This window comes from Megascapheus bottae, chromosome 3, assembly GCF_031878675.1.
Source record: "Megascapheus bottae isolate mThoBot1 chromosome 3, mThoBot2.hap1, whole genome shotgun sequence".
NCBI lineage: Eukaryota > Metazoa > Chordata > Mammalia > Rodentia > Geomyidae > Megascapheus > Megascapheus bottae.
The window spans coordinates 83,002,271-83,018,537 of NC_143511.1; the positions used below are offsets into that span (position 1 = coordinate 83,002,271).

Genomic DNA, 16,267 nt, shown 5'->3' on the forward strand with positions numbered 1-16,267 from the left:
ATAATTTTTATTTTATTTTTATTTTTTTTACATTCTTAGGTTTGAATTCAGCCTGGGCACTGTCCCTGAGCTTCTTTTGCTCAAAGCTAGCACTTTACCACAGTGTCATTTTTGGCTTATTCTGTTTATGTGGTACTGAGGAATCAAACTCAGGGTTTCATGCATGCTAGGCAAGCACTCTACCACTAGTCTGCACTCCTGGCCTCACTTCTGCATTTTTCAAACAGGGTATTTCTCTTCCCCCCCATCTCTCGTTCCCAGGCAGCCTAGATTGAAATCCTTTGGTTTATGCTTTCAGCACAACAGATAACAAATATATACCTCTACACTGTGTATCATTTCTTTCCCTCCCTCCCTCCTTCCCTTCCCCCCTCTCCCCCTCTCTTTTGTGGATTGAAAACTCAGGGCATAAGTGCTGTCCTTGAGTCTCTTTATGTCCAGGACTAGCACATTACCACTTGAGCCATAGTGCTACTTCCCAGGCCTGTAATCCTAGCTACTCTGGAGGCTGAGATCTGAGAATCATGGTTCAAAGCCAGCCCAGGCACTAAAGTCCGTGAGACTCTTATCTCCAGTTATAACCACCAGAAAACCAAAAGTGGTGCTGTGGCTCAAGGAGTAGCCTTGAGCTGAAGAACTCAGAGACAATGCCCAGGCCCAGAGTTCAAGTCCCATGATCACAAAAAAAAGAAAAGATTCTCATGAGGACTTTTCTACCCGGATTGGCTTCAAACTGGAATCCTCAGATCTCAGACTCCTGGAATAGCTAGGATTATAGGCATGAACTACTGGGGCCTGGCTGCCTATGACTGATTTCTTAACAGAGGTTCTCATATATGTAAAGGTCAAACTATAGTTGCTAACTGGAGAGTGTGGGGTCAGGGAATGAAGTGAGAAAGGGACAGTGTTTGAATGGACTAGCTTATTGATGTGTATAGCTACAGGGATATTGTAGAAACTTCCAGGTACAGGAAACAGCTTGAACAGAGACAAAGACAAGAGAAATTTACTGTGAGTGGGAGAACATCTGGGTCTTTGGTGGAGGGGCTAGTATGCAAGGTCCATGAAAGAAATGATTATAAGAGTAGTTTAAGATATAAAAAGACTGAACACTCTGAACAGCCTAACTTTTTTTTTGTGGGGGCGGGTCATGGGTCTTGGACTCTGGGCCTGGATGTTGTCTCTGAGCTCTTCAGCTCAAGGCTGCTGCCCTACCTTGGAGGCACATCCCTACTTCCCATTTTATAGTGATTAATTAGAGATAAGAGTTTCACAGCTTTGTGGTGCCTGGGCTGGCTTTGAACCTCTACTCTCAGATGTCAGCCTCCTAAATAGCTAGGATTACAGACACGAGCTACCCAGCTTACTACTTAGCTTTTCTCTCCATTATAACCATGAATCCATTGTGAGACAGTGAGGAATAGATCCTGTGCCTCACTTGGATCAGCACCTTTCCAGAGCTCCTTGCAGTGAATTTACTGCTCACAGGGACCCCAAGTTAGTATATGTAAGAAGAACTAGAAGGACACCATAGAGAAATGAAGAATATTGGCTTTGGTGTCCAGTGAAACCATATTTGCATATCTTTTGTTCTACATGCTACCTAAATGATTAGGTTTAAGTTATCTGACTGTCCTGAAACTGTCTCCTTCTCTCTAATATACATGGCATGTATATTTGTCATCTAGTAACACTCTAGGAAGAGTATCAGGAACATGACATTCAGTCAGTAATATTGGCAGTTTTATTTGATGCTCTATATCTAAAGCTACTTGCATGCTTTTCACCTTGTACCACATCTAGACTTTAAAACAAGTCGTTGTTAGTGCTTTCTGGGCCACTGATAGTGCCAGCATCTCCCATGTCACCCAGCTGGCCCAACCCAGGCTTGTGAGCTCTTCAGAAGATGGCACACAGGCTTTACAAGGTGTGGCACTTGGTAGTAGCATTCCAGAAATTGTGACAGTATGTATTAACTTTTTTTTTTTTTTTTGATCATGGGTCTTCAACTCTGGGCCTGAGTGTTGTCCCTGACCTTTTCATTTCTACTACTTGAGCCACAATACTATGTTTGGTTTCTGGTGGTGGGCAGACTTTAGTGCTCAGGCTGGTTTTAACCGCAGTCCTCAGCCTCCAGAGTAGCTAGGATTACAGGTGTGACCCATCCTGCCCAGCTGTATTGTCTTTTTTTTTTTTTTTTTTTTTTTTGCCAGTCCTAGGCTTGAATTTAGGGCCCTGGGCACTGTACCAATTGAACCACAGCACCATTTCTGGCTTTTTCTTTTTATGTGGTCCTGAGGAATTGAACCCAGGGCTTCATGCATGCTAGGCAAGCACTCTACCATTAAGCCACCTTCCCAGCCTTGCACATGTTTTGTGTGTGTCTCCGCTCCCCCACCCCCCATGTGAGACTTGAACTCTGAGCCTGGGTGTTGTCCCTGAACTCTTCAGCTCAAGGCTACTGCCCTACCCCTTGAGCCATAACATCACTTCAGTTTTCTGGTGATTATTGGAGATAAGAGTCTCACGGACTTTTTAGTGCCCAGGCTGACTTTGAACCTAGATCCTCAGATCTCAGCTTCCTGACTAGTTAGGATTTACAGGTGTGAGCCACTGTACCTGGATGCACATGTTTTTAATACACCTTTTTTTAGTAAGCAAAGTAAGGCTGCAAGCATACTGTTTTCCTTGGCTAGTCCTGTGTTTTGAACTCAGGGCTTCAAACATTGTCCTTGAGCTTCTTTGGCTTAACCACTTGAGCCACAGTGCCACTTCTGGCTTTTCCTGTTTATGTACTGCTGAGGAATCTAACACAGGGCTTCATGCAAGTTAGGCAGCTCTCTACTGCTAAGCCACATTCCCAACCCCAAGCATACAATTTTTTTTTTCTTTTTTTGGCCAGTCCTGGGGCTTGAACTCAGGGTCTGGGCACTATCCTTGGGGTTTTCCTTAATGCTAGTGCTCTACCACTTGAACCATAGCACCACTTCCAGCTTTTTTCTGTGTATGTGGTACTGAAGAAATGAACCCAGGGCTTAAGCAAGCACTCTACTGCTAGGCAACACTCCTGGCCCCCAAGCATACTCTTAATACCATAAAGAGTTACAATGACTATGCATATCTGTCATGTCTATCCTCAAAGGTGCTTGCATGGCCTTGCTCACACACAGTGCCAGTATACCCACACGAGACAAGTGGAAGGAATGTTGTTAAACACGTTCATTGTGTGTGTGTGTGTGTGTGTGTGTTTTGTATGGGTTACTATCTGTGAATATTTGTAAGATTAAATGGTAGTTTTTTTGTTTTTTGTTTTTTGTTTTTTTGCCAGTTCTGGGGTTTGAACTCAGGGCCTGAGCACTGTCTCAAGGCAAGAGCTCTACCACTTGAGCCATAGCACCACTTCTGGCTTTTTCTATGTATGTGGTACCCAGGAATCCAACCTCGGTCTTCGTGCATGCTAGGCAAGCACTATCACTAGGCCAAACTCCCGGCCCTAAATGGTTGTTTTTCTATAAGAAAATTTAAAAGGGGGAAAAAACTAGTCAAAGTATATTATCCTTATACTTTTTCCAATATCAGAGTCACATAATATTCTCCCCAAAAATAATTAATCATCTTCCGCTTCCTTTTCTTCTTCCTTCTCCTTTCTGTACTGGCCAGGCTGGTCTCAAATTTGAATACTCAAGGGATTCTCCTGCCTCAGCTGGGATGCAGGAACAAGCCACCATGCTGTGGTTTTATTTATTTGTTTCGGCAAATACTGTACCATTGAGCTATTATTAGTAGCTGGAATATTTAGAATTTTCTCTAAAAGCTTTTAGGTGTAATCTATTTTCAAAAAATCTACTTTTTATTCATAAAATGTATTAGATCTAAGAGTCATAGCACCTGAGATCATAAAATGTTTACAAATACAGATTTCTATTCCACAAAAAGCTAGGAAGAGAATGTGACATAGTATTTCATATGGTGACAAGGTATTTTGGAGGGAAAGGCAGGAGATTTCTGAGTTCATGTTCCATCTAGACTGCGTAGCAAGCACTTGGCAGCCTGGGCTACATAATAAAATCCTGTCTTAATAAAACAAGCAAAACAAAACCTGTTACCTTTACTGACTTCTTTGGAATCCTAGGAATCTAACTTTGACATCTTTTCTCCTCTAAAACAAAGCTCATCTATTTAGTTATTTATTTATTTGCTTGCCAGTCCTGAGGATTGAACTCAGGACCTGAGTACTGTCCTTGGGTTTTCCTCAAGGCCAGAACTCTACCACTTGAGTCATAGCACCACTTTTTTTTTTTTTTTTTTTTTTTTTTTGCCAGTCCTGGGCTTGAGCTCAGGGTCTTGGACTTTCTCAAGGTTAGAGCTCTACCACTTGAGCCTCAGCACCACTTTTGGCTTTTTTTCTATGTATGTGGTACCAAGGAATCGAACCCGTGCCTTCATGCATGCTAGGCAACCACTTTAACCACTAGGCCAAACTCCCGGCCCCAGCACCACTTCTGACTTTTTTTCTATATATGTGTTACTGAGGAATTGAACCTGGGTCCTCGTGCATACTAGGCAAGCACTCTGCCACTAGTCCAAACTACCAGTCCTACATTTTATTATCTAACCATTTGTGATGGCTCTAACTTGAATCCTGATGGAAAGCTTCTCTGTGAATAATTTCTATTTCATTTTTTCAAAACATAATAATAGTAATGATAATAGCCAATTTGTGTGTGTTTTTATTTATTTATTTATTTATTTATTTATTTATTGTTTATTTATTTAGGGGAGGATCATGGGGCTTGAACTCTGGCCTGGGCACTGTCCCTGAGCTCTTCAGCTCAAGGCTACCACCCTACCTTTGAGCCATAGCCTCACTTCCTGTTTTCTAGTGATTAATTGGAGATAAGAGTTTCAGGGCTTTGTATTGCCCTGCCTGGCTTTGAACCATGATCCTCAAATCTCAGCCTCCTGAGTAGCTAGATTACAAGTGTGAGCCACCTTGCATGCGGCTTTGTTTTTGTTTTTGCCAGTCCTGGGGATTGAACTCAGGGCCTGGGCCACTGTCCTTGGACAATTTTTGCTCAAGGCTAGTGCTCTACCACTTGAGCCACAGCACCATTTCTGGCTTTTTCTGAGTATGTGGTACCGAGGAATCGAACTCAGGGCTTCATGCATACTAGGTGAGCACTCTACCACTAGTCTACGCTCCCAGCTGTGTGTGTTTGTTTGATGCTTGCAACAGGTCTTGAACTCAAGGACTCCAGTTTTCACTTCACTTTCTTGCTCATGGCCGAAGTTCTTCTTTTGAGCCATACCTCCAGTCCAGTCCAGCATTTTATTTTGCTGATTAATTGGAGGTACGGTCCTCTCAGATTTGTCTGCTTGGGCTAGATTTGAATCATGATCCTCAAAACTCAACATCTTGACTAGCTAGGATTACACATGTGAGACACTGGCACCCTGCTTGACTGTGGGTTTTTTTTTTTTTTTTTAATACCACTCTGGTAAGTGTAATGCAAAGTAGCCTGCTGCTTATATCTTTTTTTTTTTTTTCCTTCAGAGAGGACTCATGGATCTTAGAACAGGCTTTACAAGTATTACATACAGCTCAGCAAAAATGTAGCAGCAGGTCAGAGTTCTTCTTTTGCTCTACATTTGGTTGTTCTATACACCTACTGTGGTTAGGGAGTAGGCTAAGTTTATCCAGTAGACCAAAGTTTCCTCAAACATGTGGGTGGTGAAATCACAGAAATTTGCAGAACATTCTAAGAATTTTTCTTTCTGCCTGCCCCCCCCCCTCTCTTTGGCCAATCTTGAGGCTTGAACTCAGGGCCTAAGCAATGTCCTTGGGTTTTCTCGAGAGCTCTGGCCTTGAGAAAAGTGGCTCTGTGCTTGAGCCACAGTACTACTTCCAGCTTTTTCTATGTATATGGTACCGAGGAAGCAAACACAGGTCTTTGTGCATGCTAGCTGTGCACTTTAACACTATACCAAACTCCTGGCCACATTCTAAGAATATGTATTTACTTTTTGGGCATGTTAGAGATCAAACCCAGGGACTGATGCCTTTTTTTTTTTTTTTTTTTTTTTTTTTTTGCCAGTCCTTGTGCAGGAACTCAGGGTCTGAGCACTGAGTCACAGCACCACTTCCAGCTTTTTTCTGTGTATGTGGTACCGAGGAATCAAACCCCGGTCTTCATGCATGCTAGGCAAGCACTTTACCACTAGGCCAGGCCAGACTCTCAGCCCGCTTTTTTTTTTTTTTTAAATCAGTCATGGTTCTTAGACTCTGGGCCTGAGTGCTGTCCCACATCGCCACCTCCGGTTTTCTAGTGGTTAATTGGAGATAATAGTTTTATGTTCTTTAGTGTCCGAGCTGGCTTTAAGCTGTGATCCTCATTTCTTAGCCTTCTGAGTAGCTAGGATTACAGCTGTGATTCATCTTGCCTAACTTTTTCACTGTTTACTCAAGCTAGTGCTCTACCACTTTGATCTACAGTACCATTTCCAGTGTTCTGGGGGTTAATTGGAGATAAGAGTCGCATGGACTTTCCTGCCTGGGCTGGCCTGGGCTGGCTTTAAACTGCAATCCTCAAATCTTAGCCTCTTGAGTAGCTAGGATTATAGGCATAAGCCACCAGTATCTGGTCCTGATGCATTTATAGACAGGTGCTATAAAATTGAGTTATACCCTAGCCACTGAAGATTTTTGCTTTTTCTTAATTTTTTGGCTCATGTTGATATGAAAATGTGTGCACGTAAATGTGTATATATGTATACATACATACACACATTCAAGCATGTATGATGCCTCTACTAAATATATAATTACATTGATATATCTGCACATATGTGTATGTACAAACATGTATGTTATTTTTTTTTTTTTTTGCCAGTTCTGGGTCTTAAACTCAGGGCCTGGGCACTGTCTCTGAACTTCTTTCGCTCATGAGTAGCATTCTACCAGTTGAGCCACAATATTACTTGTGGTTTTTTCTGTTTATGTGGTACCGAGGAATGGAACCCAGGTCTTCATGAATGGTAGGCAAGCACTCTACCACTAACCAACATTCCCAGCCCTGTTTTCTGTGTTTAAATAACTGCATCAGTAGATCTTCATGAGGAAAAATCTTACTGCTAGATTTTTATTATGTTTTCTTTTGAAATTACTAGAGTAATAATGTTCTTTGTTTTCAAAAACCTAAAGATAATGCAAAAATGAATGCTTTTCTTTTCCACATACACCTGCATACATTATATGGTTTGAATTACCTCCCAAATTATAGTTAACCTTATATATGCTTGCTAGTTTCTTTTTTTTCCTTTTCTTTCTTTCTTTTTTTTTTTTTTTTTTTTTTTTTTTGTCATTTGTGATGCTTGAACTCTCGGGATGGGCATTTGTCCCTGAGCTCTTCAACCTCTGAAGGCACAGTCCCACTTCTGGTTTTCTAGTGATTAACTGGAGGTAAGAGTCTCATGGACGTCAGTGTCTGGACTGGCTTTGAATCATGATCCTCAGATCTCAGCCTCCTGGGTAGCCAGGCTTACAGGTGTGGATCACCGTGCTGGCTGCTTACTAGTTTCTTTACACATGTTAACTCATTCAGTGTCCATAATCTTATGAGCACATCCTATGAAGTAAATTCTTTACACCCTTATCTCTCAAGGATATGGGCCTCCGAGGCATATACCACAGCAGCCCTTGCAAATGTTAGATATAGTATAGCAGCAACATCTAGGCTTAGGGAAGTAAAAGAATGGTGGCAGATGAAGTAGGAAATATAAAAGGAGGATCTATAGGCAGTGGAGAGTTACATGGTGAGTTTTGTGCCTTATGAAGATCACCTTAGTAACAACTAAGAGACACCAGGAAAGAGGCCATTGAGATAAGGACAGTCTCAGGTAGTGTGACTGGGAGGAAGCTGGTAATCATTTCCAACAGAGAGCTATTTTAGTCCTGTGCTTCCAGATTGGAAGGTGGCAGATGACAAAAATACAAATCTCAGGCCGGGAATTTGGCCTAGTGGTAGAGTGCTTGCCTGCAATGCACAAAGACCTGGGTTCGATTCCTTGGTACCACATACATAGAAAAAAAAAAAGCTGGAAGTAGTGTTGAGGCTCAAGTGGTAGAGCTCTAACCTTGAGAAAGTCTAAGGACAGTGCTCAGGCCCTCAGCTCTAGCCCAGGACTGGCAAAAAAAAAAAAATACAAATCACTTGGATAATATTGGTTACTTGACTTACCTGCCCCAGAAAATCCTATCTATCAGCAGAAAAAAATAATCTTGGGAAGAGCCTGCATTTATAGAGAGGATCACATTGTTATTAGGAGATGGGATTATATATAGGGGCTTATAATTCCTTGTTTTTCACTAGAAAAATAGTTTCAGAAAGATAATGTAGTTTCAAGATCATGTGTCTATTTATGAGCTCATTGCATTACTCTTTAAAGTAACAAGAACTTCATTAGTATGTTTTTTTTTCCTATTTTTTTTATTGTAATTAGTAAAAGGGTTACATGATATTTGCCAGATAGAAGGGCATTAATTCACATATATTGATACCCTTTCGCATGTGTTGGTACCCATTTCCCTCCCCCCTTCATTAGTATGTTTAAGACATTAATTAAGACTTTGGATAGGACTGTGTATATGTGTGTTTAATTATGGTAACATATTTTTTGGCCAGTCTTGGGCTTGAACTCAGTGCCTGGACCCTGGTCCTTGAGCCTTCTGAAGGTTAACACTCTACCATTTGAGCCACAGCACCACTTTTGGCTTTTTTTTTTTTTGTCTGTCATGGGGCTTCAACTCTGGGCCTGGGCGCTGTCCCTGATCAAGCTCAATTGCTCTAACACTTGAGCCACAGCACCACTTCTGGGATTCTGGTGATTAATTGGAGATAAGAGTCTCATAGACTTTTGTTCCCAGACTGGTTTTGAACCATGATCCTCAGATCTTAGCCTCCCTGAGTAGGATTACAGGTGTGAGCCACTGGCGCCCGCCCAGCTATCCAGCTTTTTTCTGTGTATGTGGTACTGAGGAATCGAACCCAGGGCTTCATTCATGCTAGGCAAGCACGCTACCACTAGGCTACACTCTCCACTCTGTTACATGGTTTTTTTGTTTGTTCTTCTAGTACCATGGTTTTTTTTTTTTTTTTTTTTTTTTTCCAGTCCTGGGCTTGGGCTCAGGGCCTGAGCACTGTCCCTGGGTTTTCTCAAGGCTAGGGCTCTACCACTTGAGCCACAGCACCACTTCTGGCTTTTTGCTACATATGTGGTACCGAGGAATCGAACCCGGGTCTTCGTGCATATTAGGCAAGCACTCTACCACTAGGCCAAACTCCCGGCCCTAGTACCGTGGTTTGAACTTAAGCCCTTCCTGCTTGCTGGGCAGTTGCTGTACTGCTGGAGCCAGTCCTCCAGCTCTTTTTTGCACTTTCGTTGTTTGTTTGTTTGTTTTTTTTTTTGCCAGTCCTGGGCTTGAGCTCAGGGCCTGAGCACTACTGTCCTTGGACTTTCTCAAGGCTAGAGCTCTACCACTTGAGCCTCAGCACCACTTCTGGCTTTTTTCTATGTACATGGTACCAAGGAATCGAACCCGTGTCTTTGTGCATGCTAGGCAAGCACTTTAACCACTAGGCCAAACTCCTGGCCCCCTTGATTTTGATTTTTGTGCCCATAGTAAAGTTTGAGCTCAGGGCCTGTTGTTGTTCTTTAGCTTTTTCACTCAAAGACTGTCATTCTATCACTTGAGTTATAGTTTCCCTTTTGGCTTTTTGGTGGTTGGAAATAAGAGTCTCCAAGGACTTTCCTATTTGCTGGTGCTGAACCACAATCCTCCCAATCTTGGCCTCCCAGATAAGTTAGGATACAGACATGAAATAGTGGTATCTGGCTTGTTCTTTTGTTTTGGATTTTTTTGTTTGATTTGTTTTGTTTTTGCCAGTCCTGGGGCTTGAACTCAGGGCCTGGGTACTGTCCTTGGGCTTTCTCAAGGCTAGGCTAGTGCTCTACCACTTGAGCCACAGTACCATTTCCAGCTTTTTCTGTGTATGTGGTACCAAGGAATCAAACCCAGGGCTTCAGGTATGCTAGGCAAACATTACCACTAGGCCCTGCTCCCACCCTGGCTTATTTGTTTTTGAGACAAGAATCATGCTATGTAGCTCTCAAACTGTTCTTGCCCCAGCTTCCCTGAATATAAGAATTACCCAGGTTTGCTTCTATGTTCAAATTCAAAGAAGTAGCCTGGGTTAATTCATTGGAAAATATTGACTTTCATATGTAATTTCTTCTGTAGTATTTGAGTCTTGAAGTCTAATTAAACCTTACTTTATTAGATAGTTGGAAGCTTTCCAAGAAAGTGGGCAGTTGTCTACATTAAGATTTACATATAAATAATTGTTGAAGCCAGACTCCAGTGGTTCACACCTGTAATCCTAGCTACTCAGGAGATCTGAGGATCGAAGTTCAAAGCCAGCCTGGGCAGAAAAGTCCCCATGAGACTTTTCTACAGTTAACCACCAAAAAAGACAGAGACAGACACAGAGAGAGGGGAAGTGGAGCTGTGGCTCAAAGTGGTAAAGTGCTAGCCTTGAGGAAAAAGAGCTTAGGGAAGGGGCTGGGAATGTGGCCTAGTGATAGGATGTATAGCATGCATGAAGCCCCAGATTCGATTCGTTGGTTCTGTGTACACAGAAAAAGCCAAAGTAGTCCTATGGCTGAAATGGCAGAACTGTAGCCTTGAGCAAAAGTGCTCATGGACCGTGCCAAGGCCCTGAGTTCAAGCCTCATGACTGACAAAAATAGATTAAAAATTGTTGAAAGAGTGGAGAATTTTAAATGATAACCTTGGCCGTAAATTAAAGCACTCATTGTTGGGAGGCCAGTGACTAGTGTAGTTGAGAGTGCGTTTTAAGAAGCCATAAACATCTGGACTGTAGTTTGAGCTTTGCCTATTAATATTTTGACCCTGGAATTGTTACTTAAGTTTTTCAGTTCCTAGACTATAAAATGTGATTAAGGATACTTCATGCAGAGGGTGTATGTAATGATGGGGCGTGTGATGTAGGTCAGTGTTGGGATACATGCGTACTGTACACAAGGCTGTAGGTAGTCCCTAGCACCAAAAATAAAACAAGCAAAAACCAAGAAGCATCTTACAGGAGTGTTACATAAATTAAATGGAACGTCTAAGAAAAGTATGTAGTAGATGTTTAGTGCAATCCTCTGATCCTGAATAGCTGGGACTATAGACAGGAGCCACTGGCACTTGGCCTCTGTGTGTGTGTGTGTGTGTGTGTGTGTGTGTGTGTGTGTGTGTGTGTGTGTATGTGTATGTGTATGTGTGTATATGTATGTATATGTATGTATATGTATATATATGTGTGTGGGCTTAAATTCTGGGCCTGGGTGCTGTCCTCGAGCTCTTCAGCTCAAGTAATGCACTACTGCTTGAGCCAAAGTGCCACTTCCAGTTTTCTGGTAGTAAATTGGATATAAGAGTCTCACATATTTTCGTGCCCAGACTGGCTTTGAACTGTGATCCTCAGATCTCAACTTCCTGAGAAGCTAGGATTACAGACATGAGCCACAGGCACCTGGTGCCATATATATATATATATATATATATATATATATATACGCACCTCTTTTTTTATTTTTGGTCAGTCACTGTGCTTGAAGGCATGGCCTGGGTGTTGCTGACCCTGAGATTTTTTGGTTAAGGCTAGTGTTGTACCATTGAGCCATAGCACCATTTCTGGATTTCTGGGTTTCTGTACTGGGCCTTGTACTCAAGCTCTGGGTACTGTCCCTTAGGTTTTTCTCTCAGGGATGGTACTCTGCCACTTGAACTACATTTCTAAACCTATCTTTTTGGTGGTTCATTGGAAATAAGAGCCTTGTGGATATTCCTGGCCAGCCTGGATTTGAACCAGGATCCTCAGATCTTAGTTTCCTCAATAACTAGGATTAGGGGTGAGAGTCCCCAATTCTTGGTGTTTCTTAGCTCCCCCCTCCCCTCCCCAGTCCGGGGCTTTCTCGAGGTTAAAGCTCTACCACTTGAGCCACAGCACTACTTCTGGCTTTTTCTATGTATATGGTACCAAGGAATTGAACTTGGGTCTTTGTGCATGCTAGGCAAGCACTCTACCACTAGGCCAAATTCCTAGCCCTGTTTCGTGGCTTTTTAATTTGAAGCCTTGCATTCAGGCTTGGCTTTTTCGCTTAAGGCTGATGTTCTACCACTTGAGCCACATCTCCACTTCCAAGGAGAGGTCTTACTTTTTAAGTGTTTCTGAAATTAGGTTAGTAAGTAGGTAATCAAATGATTTTCTTGAACTCTAGCTTTTAACCTATAAGTAGTAGATATATACTATTATTTTAAGATACCTTCATTTGAATTCTCAGCATTAGAAAACATGGTGAGGCTGGGAGTGTGGCTTAGTGGTAGAGTGCTCACTTAGCATGCATGAAGCCCTGGGTTCAATTCCTTGGTACCAGTATACACAGAAAAAAGCCAGAAGTGGTGCTGTGGTTCAATGCTAGCTTTCAGAAAGCCCAAGGACAGTACCCAGGCCCTGAGTTCTAATCCCAGGACTGGCAATAAATAAGGAAATTTTAAGTAAGCCTTTTCTACTTTAGACACCTCCCCCCCCCCCCCCCACTTCCCCTCCTGCCAGTCCTGTGGCTTGAATCAGGGCTTGGGAACTGTCCCTGAGCTGATTTTGCTCAAGGCTCACAGTCTGCCACTTGAGCCACAGCACCATCCAGCTTTTTCTGAGCACATTCTCAGCCCTTTAGAAACCTCTTGAGTCATGGTAATTTGTTTAGATATAATGGCTAGCATTTATAATGTATATATTCTCCTTGGAAGTTCTAATATATGTTATAGTTAATGAGTTTAACCTTTTCAGTCTGCCTTTTCTCCATACTCTCCTTGGTAGATGTACTTGTTCTTTTTTTTTTTTTTTTTTTGATGTACTTGTTCTTATCAAAGTTTAGCAGACTTCTTCTGTCATTCATCAGATAATAATATTTTGGGCTTATGAGCCATATGGAATATGGACTCTGGCAGCTATTCAACTCTGACATTGTGGCATGCAAGCAGCTACAGAAAAATATATAACTAAATGAGCATGACTGTATTCTAGTGAAACTTTACTTATACAAACAGGCAGCAGGTTAAATTTGGCCAGCAAGTCATAAGTTGCCAATCTCTGTACTATATAATTATAAGGATACAAAAGCCAGGGGTGCTTTTCTGGTCTATTAAAACCTTCTCTACTAGTCTCAGTGGTAAGTTGCAATTACCTAAGTAGCAAAGCTGAAATTTATTCTGTAAAATCTGATCTTTTTCCTGCTAGTACTGGGATTTGAACTCAGGGCCTTGAGCTTCCTCAGATTGCTTTCCCAGCTGGCACTATACCACATGGTGCCAAGGAAAAATAAATTGTGTGTGGGGAGGTGTTCTGGTCTAGTCTGGGGCTTGAATTTGGCCTGGGCACTTCTGAGCTCAAGGATAGTGTTCTACCACTCAAGCCACAGCTCTTATTTCTTGCTTTTGTTGGGTTAGTTAATTGCGACATAAAGGTGGTTCAGACTTTTCTGCCAAGGTTGGCTTCAAACCATGATCCTTACATTTCTTTTTTTTTTTTTTTTTTTTTTCCAGTCCTGGGCTTGAGCTCAGGGCCTGAGTACTGTCCTTGGACTTTCTCAAGGCTAGAGCTCTACCACTTGAGCCTCAGCACCACTTCCGGCTTTTTTTTCTATGTATGAGGTACCGAGGAATCGAACCTGGGTCTTCATGCATGCTAGGCAAGCACTTTAACGACTAGGCCAAACTCCCAGCCTGATCCTTACATTTCTTATTCTGAGTAGGTGGGATTGTAGGCATGATCCACCTGCACCTGGTTATGTTTGTGTTTTTTATCCATAGCTTTGGATTTTACTGCAGCTGTGCCATTAAAAAAAAAAAAAAAAGCAGTTGCTGCTTCTAGGAGGGGAGTTGTTATGATACCTTAAACCTTAGGTGTTTGGTTTTATTTTATACACACACACACACAGTTTTTTTTTGTTTTGTTTTGCCAGTCCTGGGGCTTGAACTCAGGGCCTGAGCACTGTTCCTGGGCTTTCTCAAGGCTAGTACTCTACCTCTTGAGCCACAGCACCATTTCCAGCTTTTTCTATGTATATGGTACCGAGGAATCAAACCTGGGTCTTTGGGCATACTAGGCAAGCACTCTACCACTAGGCCAAACTCATGGCCCAATTTTTTTTTTGTGTGTGTGTCTCTCTCTCCTCTCTCTCTTTCTCTCTCTCTCTCTCTCTCTCTCTCTCTCTCTCTCTCTCTCTCTCTCTCTTCTCTCTTTCTCTCTTTCTCTCTTTCTCTCTTTCTCTCTTTCTCTCTCTCTTTCTCTCTCTTTCATAAATGGTTTGAAGACAGTTGGATGGTTATAGGAATGAGTAAGGAACATCCGGCTCTCTGGCCATTTAGCACCCTCCCTCTATTTTGTACATAATGGGTGGACACATAAGCTTCTTGTTGTCTGCCTTCTTCTGTCTTGACTGAAATGATAGCTTTGTATAGCCCATGAGTGATACTAAAATATCTAAATTGCCCTTGGCATAAAAATGGTTCTCCACCCCTGGTAGAAGGTCAATTTTGTTTAAAATTGGACATTGCTTTGAATTGTTAATTTTGTCTTTTATTTTTGGTCATGCTGTTTGAACTCCTGCTTTGCCACTTGAGCCACTCTGCAACTCCTTAAATGTTAGTGAAGTTATATGTGAATATTAATTTCTGAATTATATAAATTGGTTAACATTTTTCTGTATTATTGAAAACATGCTGTGCTGTCTATCTTGAGCAATATTGTTGTTGTAATCAGATATGGGCTTCTCAAGATTATAGATAGGCTCCAGTAAAATTTAGTAATATTATTCAGAAATATTATTGAACTAAGAGTCTAATTTAATAATAGAGCTTGTGTTTAGCATACATGTGTTCAGTCTTCAACAGCGAAAAAAAAATTGAAATACATTGAATCAAAGCAACAGAAAGGATACAACTTGAAAATTTCCAAAATAGTTTTGCCTGTTTTTTTTTGTGCGTCCTCCCTCCCTCCCTCCCTCCCTCCCTCTTCTCTCTCTCTCTCTCTCTCTCTCTCTCTCTCTCTCTCTCTCTCTCTCTTCTTTCTTTTTTTTTTTGCCAGTCCTGGGCTTGAACTCAGGGCCTGAGCACTGTCCTTGGACTTTCTCAAGGCTAGAGCTCTACCACTTGAGCCTCAGCACCACTTCTGGCTTTTTTTTTCTATGTATGTGGTACCAAGGAATCGAACCTGGGTCTTCATGCATGCTAGGCAAGCACTTTAACCACTAGGCCAAACTCCCAGCCCTCTTTCTCTCTCTCTGTCTCTCTCTCTGTCTCTCTCTCTGTCTCTCTCTCTGTCTCTCTCTCTGTCTCTCTCCCTCCCTCCCTCCCTCCCTCCCTCCCTCTCTCTCTCTCTCTCTCTCTCTCTCTCTCTCTCTCTCTCTCTCTCTCTGTCTCTCTCTGTCTGTCTTTCTTTCGCCAGTCCTGGGGCTTGAATTCAGGGCCTGAGCACTGTCCTTGGGCTTTTCTCCCAAGACTAGCACTCTGCCACTTGAGCCACAGCACCATTTCTGGCTTTTCTATATATGTGGTACCGAAGAATCCAACCCAGGTCTTCGTTGCATGCTAGGCAAGCACTCTACCTCTAGACCAAACTCCTGGCCCTCTTGCTTGCTTGCTTGCATCCAGCCTGCCTGCCTTCCTGCCTGCCTTCTTTCCTTCCTTCTTTCCTTCCTTCCTTCCTTCCTTCCTTCCTTCCTTCCTTCCTTCCCTCCCTCCCTCCCTCCCTCCCTCCCTCCCTCCCTCCTTCCCGCCTTCCCGCCTTCCTTCCTTCCTTCCTTCCTTCCTTTTCCTTCCTTCCTCCCTTCCTTCCTTCCTTCCTTCCTTCCTTCCTTCCTTCCTTCCTTCCTCCCTTCCTCCCTCCCTCCCTCCCTTCCTCCCTTCCTCCCTCCCTCCCTTCCTTCCTCCCTTCCTTCCTTCCTTCCTTCCTCCCTTCCTCCCTTCCTCCCTCCCTCCCTCCCTCCCTCCCTCCCTCCCTCCCTCCCTTCCTTCCTTCCTTCCTTCCTTCCTTCCTTCCTTTGTTTCTTTTTCTTTTGTTTTTCCAGCCCCAGGGCTTGATTTAAGTACCTGGGCACTGTCCTTGGACTTTGCTCAAGGCTAGAACTCTGCCACTTGAGC

At 42.6% G+C, this 16,267-nt stretch overlaps 1 protein-coding gene across 8 annotated transcripts in view; it reads left to right on the forward strand.

Moving 5' to 3' along the window:
- Positions 1-16,267, forward strand: part of Gapvd1 (GTPase activating protein and VPS9 domains 1) — a 92,754-nt gene that overhangs the window by 10,834 nt on the left and 65,653 nt on the right. The gene's annotated exons all lie outside the window — the stretch shown is intronic.